We start from the raw sequence: 20,168 nt of genomic DNA, 5'->3' as shown, positions 1-20,168 counted from the left end.
ATTTTTATAGGTTATTCAACACATAGTAAAGCTTATAGAATTTATAACAAAAGAACTAATGTTGTTGAAGAATCTATTCATGTTGCATTTGATGAGTCTAACCCTCCTACAAGCAAAAGTGTAGATGATGATGTTGTAGGTTTGGGAGAAGAGGTTCAAAAGCTTGACATTGGAGAATCATCTAACGCTCCATCACAAACTCCCAAAGAGGAACTACCCGAGGAAAAGGTAAATGAAAGCAAAGGTATGGATTCTAACCTCCCTCATGAGTGGAAGTTCAAAAGTGCTCATCCTATAGACCAAATTCTAGGTGATCCTTCACAAGGAGTCACAACTAGAAGCTCCCTTAGAAACTTATGTAATTTCATTGCTTTTATTTCTCAAATTGAACCAAAGAATTTTAAAGAGGCCGAGTTCGATGAATCTTGGCTTCTAGCTATGCAAGAAGAAATAAATCAATTTATTAGAAATGATGTTTGGCAGTTAGTTCCAAGACCGTCACACCAATCGGTGATTGGAACAAAATGGGTCTATAGAAATAAGGTAGATGAGCATGGGGTCATTGTGCGTAACAAGGCTAGATTAGTGGCCCAAGGTTACAATCAAGAAGAAGGAATTGATTATGAGGAGACCTTTGCCCCGGTAGCAAGACTTGAGTCCATAAGAATGTTATTAGCTTTTGCATGCCACAAGAATTTTGTCTTGTATCAAATGGATGTTAAAAGCGCTTTCTTAAATGGATACATTATGGAAGAGGTTTATGTCTCTCAACCCCCCGGTTTTCAAGATCACAAACACCCTAACCATGTTTACAAATTAAAGAAAGCATTATATGGTTTAAAGCAAGCTCCTAGAGCTTGGTATGATCGTTTAAGCACTTTTCTTATCTCAAATGGTTTTTCAATGGGAAAAGCGGATAATACACTTTTTATTAAAAGAAAATCAAAAGACATTATTATAGTACAAATCTATGTTGATGATATTATTTTTGGTGCTACTAATGATGTTCTTTGTGAAGAATTTTCAAAGTGTATGCATAGTGAATTCGAGATGAGCATGATGGGAGAGCTCAACTTTTTCCTTGGACTTCAAATAAAGCAACAAAAGAATGGAATCTTCATAAGTCAATCCAAGTATATCAAGGATCTACTTCAAAAGTTTGACTTGGCCAATGCAAAGTCCATGAAAACCCCTATGAGCACCTCCATAAAGATGGACAAGGATGAAAGTGGTAAGGATGTTGACATTACCAAGTATCGAGGTATGATTGGCTCATTATTATATTTAACCGCTAGTAGACCCGATATTTTGTTTAGTGTTGGTCTATGTGCTAGGTACCAATCATGTCCCAAGGAATCCCACTTAAGTGCCGTTAAGAGAATCTTTAGATACTTGATAGGCACAATGAATCTAGGACTTTGGTATCCCAAGAACTCAAACTTTGAAATCATTAGTTACTCGGATGCGGACTTTGCCGGTTGTAAGTCGGATAGGAAAAGTACTAGTGGAACATGTCACTTTCTAGGAAACTCTTTAGTGTCATGGTTTAGCAAGAAACAAAACTCGGTAGCCCTATCCACAACCGAAGCCGAATACATAGCCGCCGGTAGTTGTTGTGCTCAAATACTTTGGATGAAACAAACTCTTAAGGATTTTGATGTTGATTTTGAATGTACACCCATAAAGTGTGACAATACTAGTGCCATTAACCTCTCTATGAATCCAATCTTGCATTCTAGAGCCAAGCATATTGATATAAGGCACCACTTCCTTAGAGACCATATCCAAAGAGGAGACATTATGCTAGATTTTGTGAGCACCAATTTCCAACTAGCGGATATTTTCACCAAGCCTCTTAGTGATGAGAGATTTAGTTTTATTAGAAGAGAGCTAGGAATGACCAACATAAATGAAATTTAAGGTTTACTAGCTACTTGAATATCATATCTCTCCTTACTTACTTATGCATGTATACTCTCACTATAATATGATTCTATGCATAAATAAGCAAAATCTTATAACACTTGACCTATTAGATATATGTCTTTGAGGATAACAAATTATAGGTCATGATATGAATCTTTGGTGAACTTTGAACTCATTTTTGATTGAGTAAATATGTGAATTTTTGCATATGTGCCTAGTATATGTGTTTATGTGTTTAAACTTGTCTAAATAAGTCTATCTAGTATGCCTATAGGGTTTCTATGCTTGAATTACTCTTTGAACAATTTTTAGGTATGCTTAGTATTGAAAATTTGTTAGTTTTTGCCTAAATTAGTGTTTTTCGCCAAACTTACTCAATTTTCAACATTTTTCAAATCCGTCAGTTTGAGCACCTCACATTTAACACATTTGAACTATTGCAAAAAGAATTTTTCGATTTGGTTGCATAAAACTCATTTTTGGTAGACTTCTACTTTTCAAGGCCTTTTTAAGGCATTTTTCGAAAAATCTACCCAAAATGCTCAATTTTCATCATTTTTCAAAACCGTAACTTCCCTCATCTCACATTTAACATTATTGAGGTGTTGCAAAAAGAATTTTTCGATTTGGATGCATACAACTCATTTTTGGTAGATTTCTCCTTTTCAAGGCCTTTTAAGGCATTTTTCGAAAAATCTACCCAAAATTCTCAATTTTCAATATTTTTCGATTCCGTCACTTCACACACCTCATATTTAATATTCTTAAACTGCTGGAAAAATAATTTTTCAATTTGGTTGAACAGATTTCGTTTTTGGTAGGTTTTTGGCTTTCTTGAATTCTTTTTTAAAACTTACCGTAAATCGTCATTTTTCAACATTTTTCATATTTTCTTGTTTGAGCATGTTCATTTTCTCATATTTTAGGTGTTAGAAAAAGTTTGGAGTCAATTGGGATAAAAACAAAGTTTTTGGGAACTTTTTCGAAAAGTGGGCTGGGCTGGTGCACCAACCGGAATTCCGGTTGGCTGTGCACAGACCAACCGGAATTCCGGTTGGCGCCTGACAGCAGCCCTTCAGTTTTTTTTTTTTTTTTTGCCTTTTTTAAATGCATTTTGTTCAAAATAAAAACCCTACCCACGACTCTTTTTCCCCATTCTGACTCTACACCCTAAAATACAAGCCTCCTCTCTCTTTCCTCTCAAAAATCACTCCCTCAAACCCTCACTTCATCATCCATTTCTCTCCAAAACTCTCTTTCTTTTCTTGTTTTCCCTTCAATGGCCTCATCATCCAACCCAAGGAAGAGCAAGAGGGTTCTCAATGCTGAACAAATCAGGGAGAAAAGGGCTAAAGGCAGAAATGAACCCACTCTCTTCTACAACCAAGAGGACTTCAATAGGTTCCATGAAGCTTTCTCCTCTAGGCCTATTATCAAAGGTAAGTTTTGTGACCTTCCAAGCCTAGCTTGTGTCAAATTCAGTTATCACTTTGAAATGTTAGGGTGGAAATCATTTGTCAATATTAAGACACCCATGTACCCTAGGTTGGTTAGAGCCTTCTATGCTTGCATCAAACCTAACCATGCACCCCTAGGAGTTAGAGGCACTATTGGAGATGTCCCCTTTGAACTTAATGTAGAATCTCTCAATAACTTGCTAGGAGCACCAAATGAGGGACTCTTGCTAGAACCAAAAACCACTCTTAAGAATGATGAACTTTTTGCTATGAATGAGTGTTCTAGAGTCCTTTGTGGAGAAGGCCCCATTTTCATCAAACCAAAGTTTCACAATCTTACTTTAGAAGCCAAAATTCTCCAACTTTTTATCATCAACAATCTTGCTCCTAGAAGTGGTCATAAGGATGAGGTCAACAACATCGATATATTCATTTTATACCTTATCCTCACCAAAAAAGCACGAATCAACCTAGGGCATCTTATTCTTCGATTTATTGTTGATGTGAATAAACCCAACATGGTTAAGTCCCTCCCATTTGGCTTTCTCCTTAGCTACCTCCTACCTCTCTTAGGAGTTCCCATCTCGGGTGAAAAGAAGGTTGGTCCTACCGAAGGGGATAAGCTCGGTCCTAAATCTTTCACAAGCTTAGGGTATGCTCTTATCAACAATAAGTGGGTCTTCACTCCCAAAAGAGGCCAAAGAAGGCAAGAGGGCCTTGAAGTAGGCGACGAAAGTGAAGAAGAGGAGAGCTTTGGACTACCCACAAGCGAAAGTGAAGACGAGGAGCAAGCCGATGAAGAAGAAGCTCCAATGCCTCAAGCATCTCAATTCAACCTTGAGGAAGCCTTTGCTCGTCTTCACACCGACATGAACACTCAATTTACCAACCTGCGGAGTGACATGGCACAAGGCTTCCAAGATGTTCGTAATGAAATGGAGGAGATGAGGGCCTACATAAGGCGGTTTGGGGGGCCACCATCATAGGCATTTGCATGTTTTTCTAGTCTTGCATTCCTTTATGTTTTATTTTATTTTTCTATGTACTTATGTGTTTGCATGGCTTTATGCCTTATGTATGAATGCTTAAACTATTTAATCTATGTTTGTTTATAATTTATTTTGTGAATTCCTTTGCCATCCTTTTTGATGAATCAAAAGGGGGAGAAGTGATAGGATTATTTTTTAATATTTGGCAAAACCTCAATATCTAAGACTAACAATGTTATTTGAACTTAAGTGATATATTGAGGGGGAGTTTACAAAATCATGCAAAGTAAAACTAAAAGGTAAATTTCTTTTATCCTTGCACACATTAAGGGGGAGCTAATCTAATATTCATATTTAAAAATATATTCTTTCCCTTGTAAAATAATCAAATATTTGATATCATCAAAAAGGGGGAGATTGTTGACCCAAACTCTTAAGTCTCCTTGTTTTGATGATTAACAAATATTTGATTATTATTTGTTACTAATGATTTGTTGATTTTGTAGCAAAAACTAAAGTGAATTAGCACTTCAAAGTCAAAATTATGACCAAGGGCAAAATGGTCATTTTACCAAGTTTTCCGGAAACGACCCGAATTGGACTTCAAGACTCAAGAAACTCAAGATAAAGGTTTAACTTCATTTCTTAGTCTTGTAAAGTGATTGCAAGTATACTTTAAGTCATAAGTATAGAATTTGGCTCACTCACGCACTAAAAAATGGTGATTTTTTAAAATGAGAAATAATTATCCTAAATTCACTTTTAAGAAAATACATCCCGATACGGTCGTAACGCAATTGGAATTTTTGAAATCGGATAAACGAGCTAAAAGTTATAAAGAATTGAAAAATGGGAAAATAGGCTTAAAACTGATTTTGCTCTCTGTTTGCCATCCGGAATTCCGGATGGGCAACCGGAATTCCGGTTGCTTCCAACCGGAATTCCGGTTCCCTCATCCGGACTTCCGGTTCGCGGCAGACAGCTTCGCAAATTAATCCCTAACGGCTATAAACGGCTAGTTTTTTCCCAAACTCTATATAAACTCGTCTTTTACTTCAAATTGGTTGTTGGCTGAGCATTTATTACATATACCAAACCAAATCCATTGATTTCAAAGAGCTTTCAAAGTTTAACTCATCCAAACACATATTCACACACTTGAGCCAAAATTTGTATTTATTTCTTCTAAGTGTGCTTGCTAATCACTCTAGGTTTCTCATTGTATTATCATACTTCTAGAGTGATTTTTGCTTGTAATATCAAACACATTCCCATATTGAAATTGAGGTGAGGTTGGCACCGGTTTTGTAAACAACCCGGTTAGAGTGAGATTGGCACTTCAACAATCCGAAAAAGAGGTTGATAGTCCTTGGTGGTGGAAAACTATTGTAAGAGGTTTGGAAATACCTTGGTGAAAAATTCCCGGTTGTAAGGGTTAGTCAAGCCCGCTAACTTGGCTCGATAGTTGAACTCAAAGCTAGGTCCTTAGCTTTGAAGACCAAGGACGTAGGTGGCTTAGTTCTACCGAACCTTGTAAAATTCGAGAGTTTGCGATTTCTTAACCTTCAACTCTTTACATTACAAGTTTAACTATTTGCTATATCTATTTGATTGCCATATTATTTGCTTATACTTGATAAATTTGATTTATTGCATAATTTGGCATATTAAGTTTTAAATTTCCGAAATTAGTTTAAATTTCCAATTCACCCCCCCTCTTGGAAACATATCTTGGGTTAACAGAACTAAATTTAAAATCATTTAAAATCTTGCACGTAACCAAGTCCAAAACTTAGAAGTTTGGAAAAATTTATTATTCAATAGCTTCTTAATAACCAGGCTCGAGGCTGGATTCTTGACAGGTATGGTACAAATAACCAAACAAAAACTTAGAGATAACCAAGTTCGATAAGATCTATCTCGATCTAAGAAGTCGATTCCTAAAATCTCGATTGTACAAGAGTCTAAGGATTCATAAGCATGAGAAAATGATAAGGAAAGACGAATGGATCAAAATTTATATATATATATATATCAAAATAAGATAAACAAATAAATTGTCATATCGAGAAGGAAAAACCTCGAACTGAGCCCGAAGGCAATTGATTAATATCTAAAAACGGTTAAATAATTACAAAGGAAACAAAAAAGAAGTGAGATTAGTGGGCTCCATCTGCTCCCCCCAAAGATGTGACATCCTCGCTGTAACGACCCAAATTCGCTAATAAGGCTCAAGGGCCTTGATTAGTGTGCCTGGAGGGCATAATGGGAATTATGTGTGATTTTGATGAGTAAATGCATGATTATGAATTAAAGCATGTTATATGACTATTTGAATATTTGAGATGCATGACTATGTGTATTAGTATGCATGTAGGCTCTGACTAGGTTAGAAGGGCATAATCGTAATTTTGGCCGTTTTGGGCATAACTGTATTGATATATGTGATAATTGTTGAGACCACATTATTATGTGGATATATTCATGATCTCTGACTCGAGACGATCCTAGTGAGCAAAGTAGCGAAAAAGTCAAGGCGGGGATTTATACCCAGCTCGAGGTGAGCCTAGGGGTATAAATGGGAATTTAGTGAGTATACTAGAGTCTATCTTGACATTGAGTAATATTATTGGTGATTAATTAGGTATCGGGAGTTAAGCGGGAAATATTAGAGACACTCGAGGAGTTAGCGAGAATTGGGTAAAATGACTAGAATGCCCTTAAGTGGATTAAAGGGTTAGAAATAAAAGGGAGGGCATTAAGGTCATTTAGCTTTCTAAAGATAGGAATTATTGAGGCTTTATGTTAGTGGAAATTGTAGAAAAATATAGAAGTCTGAGGAAAGAAGGAAAGGGAAGGAAAAGAAAGGGAGAAAACAGAGAGAGTTTTCTAAGGTCGGTTTATGCTTCCTTCATCAGTTTCTTGAGGATTTTTGGAGCAAAGCTCAGAGGAGAGCTGGGTTAGGCTGAGCATCAAGGATCCTAAGCTAGGTTTGAGGAATTGGCAGAGGTTTAGCATGAACTCACCAACACTTGAGGTAAAATTTTGTAAGTCTCTTCAGTTCTGGTTTTGGTTCTTAGCTAAGTTATCTAAGCTGTGTTGATGGGGAATTTTAGGAAATTTGGAGCCAAGGGTTGAGGAATAGCAAGCCAAGGAGGTCTAGAGGCAACTTGTGGTCGAAATTCCACCAAAGGTATAAATTCTAAGCTTCTAACTTTGATGTTTAACTGGTTTCTGCTGAGTTTTAATGTTTAGAAGTGGCTATGGTGAATTTTGAGATTAGGGATGCATGTGTTTGAGTTCTAGGTATTTGGGGTGCTTGGGATGAGTGGAGTGTGTTCATAAGGTTTTTTTTGAGTTTGGTAAAGGTTTGGAGAAGTTTTGGTTCAGTTTGGTTCGAGGAAATCGCAGGAAGAGAAATTTGGAGTTTGCTTGTCTGTGACTAGCGCTACAGCACTAGTCTTTGGGCGCTGTAGCGCTAGGCCAAGCTTCCTGGGGGATTTTGCTTCTGTTTGTAGCGCTGTAGCACTGCCCTGTTTTCAGAAGGGGATTTTAGGGTTATTTGCAAGGGTTTTTGACCAAGGGTGTGGGGTTTGTTTCCACCACCTTTTTTGGTGGAACTAGGACTTCCCGGGGGCTCAGGATTGGCCCCAAGGCTAGGTTTTGAACTTGAGGATCGATGATGACTTTGGCCTATGGTTGTGTTTAGGTGAGCGCTAGGGCTCGAGGGGGATTTTGCTCAAGGAGTCAAGTGATCAAAGCTAGCGTATCGAAAGGTAAGAAAACTGCACCAGGTTATAGGATTGTGATAGGACTAAGTGCTCCTGATATTTTTATTGTGTCAATGATGGTATTATGCCATGGGACATGTAAAAGCGGCCTAAGGGTGTCGTACACTATATTTGCGCACAGGGCGCGGCTTGGCCACTGGTAGCCGAGGACAGCTTAATATTCACTGCACTCGGTTTAATCGGGCCGGAGTCAGTGGGATAACGGAGGGAGCGGCCTGAGGGTGCTAGCCCTAGTTATCACTTGTGAACTGATATATGATATGATATGACATGTTAATGTGCTGAATACTTGATTACACCGAATGATTATATGGTTGAGAACTTGTGATGCGATATGAGATATTGATTTGTCTGTTGATTGCTTATGCTCTGTTGTTGAGTTTTCTTGCTGGGCCTTGGCTCACGGGTGCTACGTGGTGCAGGTAAAGGAAAAGGCAAGCTGGACCAACCCTGAGATGGAGGGCCGTGGGGTGGAATGTACATAGCCAGCTGTTCGATCACCATGGTCGAGGAGTGGATCAGGACAGGGATTGCCTAACTGTTTGTTTTGCCTTAATATGGCTTGTTATTGTATCTAAACCTTATGACTTTTGTAAACGGTCTTTAAACTTATCATTTTTGGGATACCGTGTAAACAGGAAATGTTTCTTAATGAAAATGTGGCTTTTGAGACCAAAACATTTTTAACCCTAGTTCCTCTATAGTTTCAGTAACACGCTTTTAACTAAATGACTTGATTAGCAAGTCTAGCACTTTATAAACACACAGTGTAGCGGTCTTGGCTATCCAGGGCGTTACACTCGCCATATCCCTCCGCAACTCCAGAGACATCACTCGTCTCCGAGGGCTCTTGTAGAAGTCGAACCTTGAATTTAGCAAGGTACGGGTCCCACAACTCGGGTTCCATAAAAGAGAATTTCCCGTCCTGGTTGAAAGCCCAACATTGGTATAGCATATCCTCCATGGATCATGATGATGTCACCCTTTCCTCCTTGGCTTTGATCTCAACCTCGAGTAGTTTTTCTTTAAGCTCACCAATCTTAACTTGAGCTTCTGCGGCCTGAGGTTGTGAGGCAGATAATACAGTTTTTGTTGCCTGCTCATTTTCTTGGGTAGTGGTGAGAGCAGCCTTTGCAGCTTGCTCATTCTTTTGAGCAGCTGGCAGGGCAGCTTTGGCGGCCACCTCACTTTCCTTGGTAGCATTCAAGGCAACTCTGGCAGTGTTCAGCTTGGCCCGGAGCTCATCATTCCTGGTCCGAGCACGAGTTATGCTGCGGTATTGGGCCAGGACGGAGTGCAAAATAACAAAACAAGTCATAACTCAGCAAAAATATAAAAAAAAAATTATCACCATATTTGAGAAAACTTACGGTGAGATTCATCCCCATAGCAGACTCGAAGACATTCTCTGGGCTATGCTCCTCAATGGTCCCCAAGTCCCTCACACTGGCTTTGTACACATGGCCCACCATATGAGACGTCGTCTCATATATTATTCCCCGAAAGGCCTCAGGGATCCTCTCCAAGACCTTAGGATCCACTGGTTGTAACGCCTTGGCTACCCCAGAATAGTTACGGTGAACCGGAAATTTGACCCGCTACCCGAGTCTTTTGGTTAAAGACGTGCTTCTAAGTGTTATTAATAGGCTAAGGTGGAAATCCAATAAAAAGGAAAGGATATGGTTTATTAAGTATATAAAACTATTCATGAGTTTACAATTTGTTTATAACACAAAATAGTCACTACTGTTTCAAATTTACAAACCCTGCTGACCTAAGCAGCAAAAATAGGGTAAACCCCTAGTTCCTCTGAGAACTCCTTGGCCGTGGTGGTCAAGCGGTCGCATATGTACACATCACCACCTAAGCTCTCCACTCAAGGCTGGGTGAGTTTTTCTTTCCCTTTACCTGCACCACATAGCACCCATGAGCCAAAGCCCAGCAAGAAAACACAGTATTGCATATAAACATTATCAAATGATTATCGTTATAATCACACAGACCTTATAGCTCTTAAATAGATGAGTGAATATCACTTGAGGTTCTATAAAACCATACTGAGTGACTGACAAACAGGTCACTAACTTAACCAGAAGGGTGGCTATTGGGTAAGCAACTAGCCTTAAACAGATGAGAGACTGATGGGTAAGTCTCTAACTTAATAGATGAGTGACTGGTGGGTAAGTCACACAAGCACTTATAGTATTCATCGAACTTGAGGTTGAGTCATCCAATGCAGTTATCGATTAGATCTAATCTTTATTGGTTTGCGTTGAACACGCTAAAGCCATCGTGACTTATGAGTCAGCACTGTGTGACCAGTGCCTAGTACCACTGCCGAACCTGACTAATGAGTCACAGCTTCACAGTTGATACTGACACCTTTGCCAAATCTGACTAATTAGTCAGTACCATGCATAAGTGAGAAAGATTTTCTAAGCATTCAATAATCAAACCATGTCCACATTTACACCACCAACATGCTTCATGTACAACCATGCATGTCACGTATGGGATGCAGTTTTCTTACCTCTGGTTCGAGCGAGAATATAATAAGGGCGACCCTTGAGAATGATCAACCTTTTTGTTCCTTAACGTTCACCTGGTCATAACCAATTATGGGATTCCATCAATAAATTGAGTAATAAAATGTTTCCGAACCAAGACCTAGCCTCCGGGACATCGAATCCCACTAAACCGGGTAGTAGGATCGATCCCGAGGCCTAAGGTTTGCATCCCTAGGTCAAAAACACATTTTTGTCCAAAATGACTTTCAAGCGCCGCAGCCTTTCCCCAAAACAGAAACAATCCCCTCACGCCTCTGCTACAAGCACCGCGGCCTTTCCCCAAGCGCCGCAGCCCTTCGACCCCAGTTCAGCCAATACCCTGGTTTTTCTTCCCTTGCGTTTTTCCTTGGAACCAACCTTTCAAACCAAGCTCAAACACCACTCAAACCTCCAATACAACCCCTAGACTTGATCTATAACACTCCCTCATCAAAACCCAAGTTAAATCCCAACCAAAACTTCCATCAATTCCAACTATCCACAACAAAATCATGAGCTGAAACTAAACATCAAAACAGAGCATACATGGAAACTAATGGCTAGAAACTTACCTCAAATTCAGGTTGTGATGCTCTTCAAAGGTAGACCACTCTCCCAAACTCCCAAGGCCTACTTCCCAAGCTAGAATCCTCAACAAGAGCTCAAAAATCACAAAGGAGATGAAGGAGGAGGAAGGTACGGGTAAGCTCTTGATCACACTTTGTTTTCTCTTCAATTCTACAGCTTAACTCAGTTTATATCTTTCCTAGGGGTAAAAAGACCATTATACCCCTAGGTCAATTAAATATTTCTAAAGACTCCCAAGGGCAAAATTGTCCTTTCCAACCTATCTCGTTAATCATAATTAACGCTCTCCAATTCCCGCTATTCTCAATAATCCCAAACCCCAATAATTTATATCCCGTTACCCTTTAATTCCCGGTAACGCTCTAATCATTAAAAATCACCCCGAGACTCATCCCAGGCCTCGGACTTTAACCTGTTATGACTAGACCGCTAATCAATAATCCAAGATCGTCTCATGCCAAATAGCTCGAACAAACCCACATTATAATGTGGTCTCAACAACATATCATTGACATACATACAATTATACCCTCAGCGGGCCAAATTATTATCACACCCCTGTAATTAAAAATATGGACCCACATGCATGCATTTAACATCATATTATAATATAATTCACATATACATGCATTTTATCAATTAATGGCGTAATTAAACAAGTATGGCCCTCCCGGCCTACTATTCCCACCATTAGACCATATCAGAGATTTCGGGGCATTACACTAGTTTTCGGACAGTGGGAGCCTCGGCCTGAATGACTTGAGGAGGTGGGAGCATCTCTCAAGAGGGGGGAGGGGGAAATGGCTCAGTAGCAACATTCACCAGAGCTGGCTCATTAGTTGAGATCATGTCCTTGCTCTTATCCGGGGACTTTGAGGTATTCTCCATTGCAGGAGTGGTCTTCTTCGCCACCCTGGGCCTCTTCACAATAGGGCTCGTACCAGGCTTCCTATCCTGAAAGGCAATTTGTAGGTCGGGAGCTCCTGGTTGTTCCATCTCTTTGCCTAAAAAGAACAAAAGAAGTTAGTTAAGAAAAATAATGTTTCAAAAAGCATTTATAAAGAAAGAAAGAAAAAAAATATCCTACCCTTCCAGCCGGGGGAGGAGTCTATTATCACCAGCTCGGGTGTTTTGGCCGAGATAGGCACGACCTCCGATGTTGGAACTAACAGGGGAGAAGGGGAGGCTACAGTTAATACTTCTTGGATCCTAAGGGGTTCAAGTTTTTCCTCGTGGCTGGACTCATCTACATATTGTCTGAACCCAGGGGAAAATGCACCCTGGAGCAGAGAAGGCCAGGACCTACGATTTGTCTTGTATTCTTCAAAAATGGCGGATCTAAAATTTAGGGTGTTGTCAACTACGATTGAGCCCCTAGGTTAACTATTGTCATGGCATACCACTAGGTAGAAGGATGACGGTGGACGAGCTGATTTGGATTATACCGAACTAACCTAAAATCAGAAACAACCCTATCTAATTCCCTAAAGGGGTATGGGTTACCTTGGCCGGAGTGGCCGACTGCTGCCCCTGATGCAACTCGATCTGGATCGGGTTCCCAGACAGCCTTGGGAGCCCATATTACTTTGCACAAGAGGCACCTCAGCCTCTTCCTCCTCGCTGTCCTCACAGACTAGTAAGGCCTCGTGAGGAGCGAGAAGCTTGGGGATTGTTGGGAGCGGAAACTAGGTCCTCAAAGCTAATGTCAGCCCCTCTCCGATCAGCTTGCATTCCATCATGGTGGCATCATTCACGACCTGGCGATAGTCCTTTTCACCAGGGGGAAGTTAGGATAATTTTTCATACTGACCCCCAAGGGTCACAAACTTTTCCGTCCTCGTAAATATGGCTTCATGAGAAACATATTCAAATCAAGACATGTACAAAAAAAAAAGAAATATCTTAAAAGGAACAAAAATTCACGAGCTAAATTTACAAGGATAGATGACTTATGAGGTCGATTGAAGTAATGGTGTGAGCAGTTTCTGAAGCCATTCAACATGAAGAATAAATCTTTATAATCGTTTGGATGGCTAGGGAGCTCAATGACGGAGGAAAAGTTATGGAATCGCGTGAGGTAGTAGAATCAGTCACTGCGTCCCCTTTGGTCAGGGCTTGCCTTGAGGTAGAAGAAGTACAATATGTCTGCCGGGGTGGGGACCCCCAACTCGTGTTTCAGGAACAAGTACTTCAATCCCGCCAAAAGTCTATACGAATTTGGGGGGAGCTAGAATGGAGCCAGCTTCACATAATTCAAGAAATCTGTGAAGTACTGGTCCAGGGGAAAGAAGGCCCCAGCCTTCAGATGCTTATCACTCCAAGCCGCAAAGTCGTCTTGGAGAGGGGAACAACTCCTTTCCCCTTCGAACGCAGGTCGGGCAAGGAGAGTTCCAGCTTTGACCTCTATGTTGTGGCTCAACATAATCTTATTCACTCTCCCCTGGGTCGTGATCTTGGAGATTATATGCTCAGCCTTGAAGTAGGTGTTGGGATCGACCACAAGCTCCTTCTCCACCACCGGACAAAAGTGGGGGATGGGAGATTTGAGGGGGACCTGCTTCCCCTTGTTCTTCTATTGAGAGGACGAGCTCGAGTTATTCTTCTTTAGAACGTTCTTCTTTTGAGGAGCCATCAAATCGCACAACGACAAACCGGCCTAGTTAGTAGGCGACCTAAGGTGATCTAAAACTATGAGGCGAGAGTACGAAGAACGAAACAGGTTATTTTTGTTCTACGGGTTAAAGTTAGCCTCAGCGCCATCGCGTGATGCCACACGATGTCCTAGGCTACGCGCCTCAGTTTCTCAACAGTCCCCTGATATTTAGGGATCAGTGTGTCAGAAACGGCAGGCCACTACGTTCCTGTGAAAATTGATTTTGTGCGAAATCGCTTAAGGAAACATAACCCTTAAGCTACTTGGTTTTGAACATAGAAACCTTACAATTTCTTATGCCCCAAACATGTATTTCTTAAACCTATTTGACATTAGAACTACCCCAGATTGACCTAGAAAATTATCCAGTTTTATGAATACCTTCATATTTTGTTTCACTTATGGAGTTTAAAATCAAAACCTATTCCCTATGAACATTTAGAAATAGCCTACCAGTAAACACAATAAGTGTTGCGGATGAACATGGTTAAGAATAGAAATTCCATTTTTTTTTTAAAAAGAAGGAAAAAACTCTTCAAACCAAAGAATGAGATACTTACAGGAAGTGTGTTTGTCAACGGTAAAGATGTAGACTCAGCAACGGGAAGCTCCGAGAAACCTTATGAATGTTTGGGCACGATGAACAGTTTTGGGGATTCAGGGAAATAAGGGAAGTTTGGAAGTTCAGAAAAGGGAAATTTTTAAATGCAAATGTGGTGATGTTTGAAATTTGGCCATCCTATTTATACGTAAATTGTGGAAATTAATCTGGCCCATTCGATTGGCTTAGTTCAAGATCCAAGGGCCAAGATTAAATAGACCAAACGATGGCAAAAAGTTGACAAGACAATTATTGCAGTCCTCGAAACCCGAAGAGACGCCAATTGCCTTACACCACGTGTCCAACACTCGAGTAGTAGGCATGAGTTGTTTTATGTAACAGAAGTCTAAAAGCCCATACTGTGTAGGTCAAAAAGTGACGACATCATACACGAGCAGGAGCTTGGGGGGCAAATGTTGTACCCTGATTTTAGCACGAGTCCATGCACTTAGCTCGGGTACAGCTGGCAGATAAATATATGGAGAAATGACTAAGGGAAATAATATCCACTTATTATCCACGAGGACAACTCGAGATTCATAGTGTTCATACGTTGTGTAAGGCGTCCTGAGTTTATCCTGAACCAAGGATGCAATGGCTGTGAAGCGGAGCTCATAATTTTAAATAGCTGTCGAAGCACGAGCTTGGAGGGGATATCTAGCTCGCGGTAATTCTAGTATATTGCATACCTGCGGATCCCCAGAGACTCGGGATCCCTTTATATGTTAATTTATGAGCTGGCTGTCATATATATTATCCGAGTTATCGTGAACCTGTTATTCTTTTATCAAATCATATCCCAATATAAATGGGAATTATTCATATTAAATGTAATTATTATGTAAATTCGTGATTGACTCATGTGGTTACCCAAACCTGTCCATTGAATTCCCCTATAAATACTGGGAATATTGGACTGGAAAGGGGACCATTATTCTGTAATACCAAAAACTCTACCAAAATAGAGAGAGAAACAACAATAATATTGACTCATGGACTAGGTGGATTTTAACCACTGAACCACGTAAAAGTTCTATGTTCTTTAGTTAATTCATATTATTATTGATTATGGTTTATTATTAAGCACTAATCAGTCTTATTATTTCTTAATACACTGTTGGGGAAAAACTGGGTCAACAAGTTTTTATGCAGATTTTAAATTTTGGGATAGGTTAGATTACAACCGTTATGCTACTAAAATTTTTATATATTTAGAAAAGCTAAAAATTACAAAATAATTTTAAAGTTGCCGTTATTAAATTTTTTTAATTAATAAATTTTAAAGAAATTAATTAAAAAATTATAAAGTGTAAATTAAAATAATAATTTTACAAGTATAAAACTTTATTACTATTTTTTATAAAATAAGTAGAAATTAAAATAATAATATTTAATAGTAAATTAATTAATTTGTAATTAAATATTTATTTATTTAATTAATTAATTTATAATATACTCATAAAATTTGAAATTATATGTAGATAAAATAGGTAATTAAGTTAACTTTACTCTTAAAATTATGTTAAAATTAAAATAAAAAACTTTATTTTTTAAAGAAAAAATAAAGAGTGAAATTTATATCGAGAATTTGATAATTATTAAATAACATAATAATAATTATAATTAAATATTTGATTATATAATGAAAGTTTATAATACATTCATAGCTAACAATAATATATATTCATAAAATTTTATAATTTATTCATAAGATATCATAATTTACTTAAACAATTAGTGCTTTAGTGATAAAAAAAATTATTACCTAATAAAGAAATTTTTTTATGATTATCACATTGTGATAATTTATTTTCCACTTGAATCAGTTATGACGATTGACAAGAGTTGGATAACTAATGCTCTTCAAGCATTTATATAAATGGCCAAGAATCATGTGAATGCTCTGGGAGAAGTCAGGTGCCCATGCGTTCAGTGTGTCAATATGTTGAGTCAGAAACTGGATGTGGTGGAGGCTCACATACACAGATATGGGTTTCTGCAATGGTCTGTGAAGTAGACCTACCACAGTGAGGTTGATATGCCTCCAGTAGTGGACGACGGGGCTCCAGTGTTTGATGAGATGATTGACATCATCAATGATGTTATTGGTGAACAAGACAAAAAATGAAGAAGCTGTAAATAAAGGAATTTCAATTGGTGGGTGCAATAGTGCGGAGAATCAATTTGATGACCTTTTTCAAGAGGTTGAAACTGAGTTACACCCTGGTTGTACTTGGTTGTCTTCCTTGAACTTCTTGGTGAACATAATGCACATGAAGGTTATAAATAAATGGACAAATAGTTCCTTTGATTAACTTTTGAAGTTTATGAAATTTGCATTCCTGAAGGAGAATAAGATTCTGGCTTCATTCTATGAGTCTAAGAAAAAAGTGAGGAAGTTAGGGTTAGGTTATCAATCTATCCATGCATGCAAGTATGACTGTTGCTTGTTCTGGAATGAGAATTCCCAAAAACAGAGTTGTCCTGTATGTGGTGAGAGCCGATGGGTTGACAAAGACACAAAGGGGGAAAAAGTCACCCACAAAGTGTTGTAGTACTTCCCTTTGACACCCAGGCTGAAGCATCTTTATGGTTCAAGGCATATAGCAAATGATATGACCAGGCATAGTATAGGACGATAAAAAAAAGATGGTGTTATGCACCATCCTATTGATGGGGGTGCTTGGAAACAATTTGATTCTAGATATCCAGATTTTGCCAAAGAACCCAGAAACGTTCTATTGGGTGTTGCTGCTGATTGTTTTAATCCATTTGGTAACACGAGTGTGTCTTACAGCATGTGGCCAGTAATATTCAGCACGTACAATATGCCTCCTTGGTTGTGCATGAAAGTGTCATCATTCATGCTGACCTTATTCATTCTTGGTCTGAAATCACATGGGAAGGATATGGATGTCTTTTTTGAGGCACGTGGTAGATGAATTCAAGGTCTTGTGGGATGAAGGAGTTCAAACCAGAGACGCCATAACGAACAGTGTATTCAGAATGCATGTAGTGCTATTATGGACTATCAATATTATGACTCGTGGCATAGTGTTCGAAATGAGCACAAGATTGGATTGATTCAAAAGATTTAGGTAAATTTATCAGCTTATTCACATGTAATATTTTTTTTATAATTTCAAAATTCTAACCAGTTTAATTTTTTTGAAGGAATTTTTCATTCTTTCCCAAATTCTCCCTAAGTGGCGACTGATAGAGACTAGGATTGAGCGAGAGTTTCAGGATTGCTACAAGGATAGAAAAGGCCGTAAGAAAAAACATGTAACGACCCAAATTCGTTAATAAGGCTTAAGGGCCCTGATTAGCGTGCCAGGAGGGCATGATGGGATTTATGTGTGATTTTAATGATTTAAATGCATGGTTATGATTTAAAGCATGTTATATGACTATTTGTTTATCTGAGATGCATGACTATGTATGTTAGTATGCATGTAGGCCCGGATCGTGTTAGAAGGGCATAATTGTAATTCTGGCCATGATTGGGCGTAACTGTATTGATATGTGTTGATTGTTGAGGCCACAGTGATATGTGGATGTATCTGTGCTTTGTGACTCGAGGCGATCCCAGTGAGCAGGCTAGCGGAAAGTGTTGTCAGGAATTTATACCCGGCTCGGGGCGAGCCTGGAGGTATGAACAGGAATTCAGAGAAATAGATTGATATTTATTTTGATGATGGGGGATAATTATTTGGTGATTTATCAGGTGTTGGAAAGCAACGGGAAAATATTAGGGACACTTGAGGATTAGCGGGAATTGGGTAAAATGACTAAAACGGCCCTATTTGGACAAAAGGATTTAGAGTTAATAAGAAGGGCATTTTGGTCATTTGGCTTTTAAAGATAGGTTCTATGAGGCTTTACACTTAGTGGGATTTATAGAGAGTGTTGGCTGTGGAGAGAAAGAAAGAAAAGAAAGAAAAGAAGGAAAAGGAAAGAAAGAAAAGAGGGAAAAACAGGTGGGTTTTCCAAAGGGTCGGTTTGTGCATTTTTGCACCATTCCACTCCATTTTTCTTGGGGCAAAGCTTAGTGGAGAGCAAGGATAGGCTGAGCATCAAGGATCTTGGGTTAGACTTGAAGATTTGGCAAGAACACATCAATGTTTGAGGTAAGTTTTAGAGATTTTCGGTTTTAAGGGTTTTGATGGTTTAAGCTGTGTTTTGAGCTGAGTTGATGGGAATTTTAGGGATTTCTGGGCAAGCTTTGAGGGAGAGCAAGTTAAGGAGGCTTAGGGTTGAATCAAGGTCGAAATTTGCAGCAATGGTATGATTTCTAAGACTCTATCTTTGTGGTTTGCATGAATTTCTGGTTTAGGGTTGTTCATGGTAGATTTTAAGATTTGGGATGAATGATCTTGGGATTTGAGGATTTGGGATGCTTGGGATGAATGGAGAGTGTTCATAAGCTTGATTTTGAGTTTGGTAAAGATTTGGGGAAGTTTGGTTTGAGATTGGGTGAAAGAAATCGCAGAAATGCGATTTTGGGTTTTCTGGGCTGCAACTAGCGCTACAGCGCTAGTCAGTGGGCGCTGTAGCGCTAGTCCCTGTTTCTGGGGGGTGCATTCTGCTTGTAGCGTTACAGCGCCCTCTTTAGAGCGCTGTAGCGCTGCACTGTTCACAGAGGGGAATTTTTGAGTTTTGATGAGGGATTTTGACCTAGGGTTCGGGGCTTGTTTCCGCCACTTTGTTTTGGGGATTTGGGACTTCCCGGGGGCTCGGGATTGGTCCCGAGGCTAGGTATTCGGACTTGGGGTTCGGTGTTGACTTTGACCTATGTTTGTGCCTAGGTGTGCGCTAAGGCTCGAGTGGGATCGTGCTCAAGGAGTCAGGTGATTTTAACTATCGCATTGTCAGGTAAGAAAACTATAACACTCGTAGGATAGGGCGTGGGCCCATAGTATGATTGCGGGGGCGCGGCCCTATATTGCATCACATGTTAGGGTGCAGACTTAAATGAATTAATATTTGATTGCATGTTGTTGTGTTATATTATATGTGTGATTATGATGAAATGTACGGCAAGGGCCGAGTACGGCGTAGGCCGGGGCGGTCGTGGGCCGAGTACGGCGTAGGCCGGGGCGGCCGTGGGCCGAGTACGGCGTAGGCCGGGGCGGCCGTGGGCCGAGTACGGCGTAGGCCGGGGCGGCCGTGGGCCGAGTACGGCGTAGGCCGGGGCGGCCGTGGGGCGAAAGTAACACCTAGCACATGGGATGCTATAGTCAGGGCGGGGCCCGGTGGATTCATGTGTTATGCTATATTCAGGGTGGGACCCAAGGGATACATGAGTTATCCTCGCGGTGAGAACCGATACCCCAGGGCTTTGGTAAGGGTCCTGGGGCGGCATGGCCGTGTTTGCTTAGTCTAATGATTGACTTGTTTATTTGTGGATTATCTGTTATGATAAACTGTATACATTGCATACGTTATGTTCTGCATGAGTTTTCTTGCTGGGCTTCGGCTCACGGGTGCTCTGTGTTGCAGGTAAGGGCAATGACTGAGTCAACCAACCATGAGTACGGAGAGCGTGAAGCGACGTGTACATGTTTGGCCTGCCCGACTGGTTTGGTTGGGGGTTTATTTGAAAATGGCTGTAATA

Source organism: Humulus lupulus, chromosome 6 (genome assembly GCF_963169125.1).
Source record: "Humulus lupulus chromosome 6, drHumLupu1.1, whole genome shotgun sequence".
In the NCBI taxonomy this organism is placed as follows: Eukaryota; Viridiplantae; Streptophyta; class Magnoliopsida; order Rosales; family Cannabaceae; genus Humulus; species Humulus lupulus.
Note: the sequence above shows the minus strand (reverse complement) of the source record.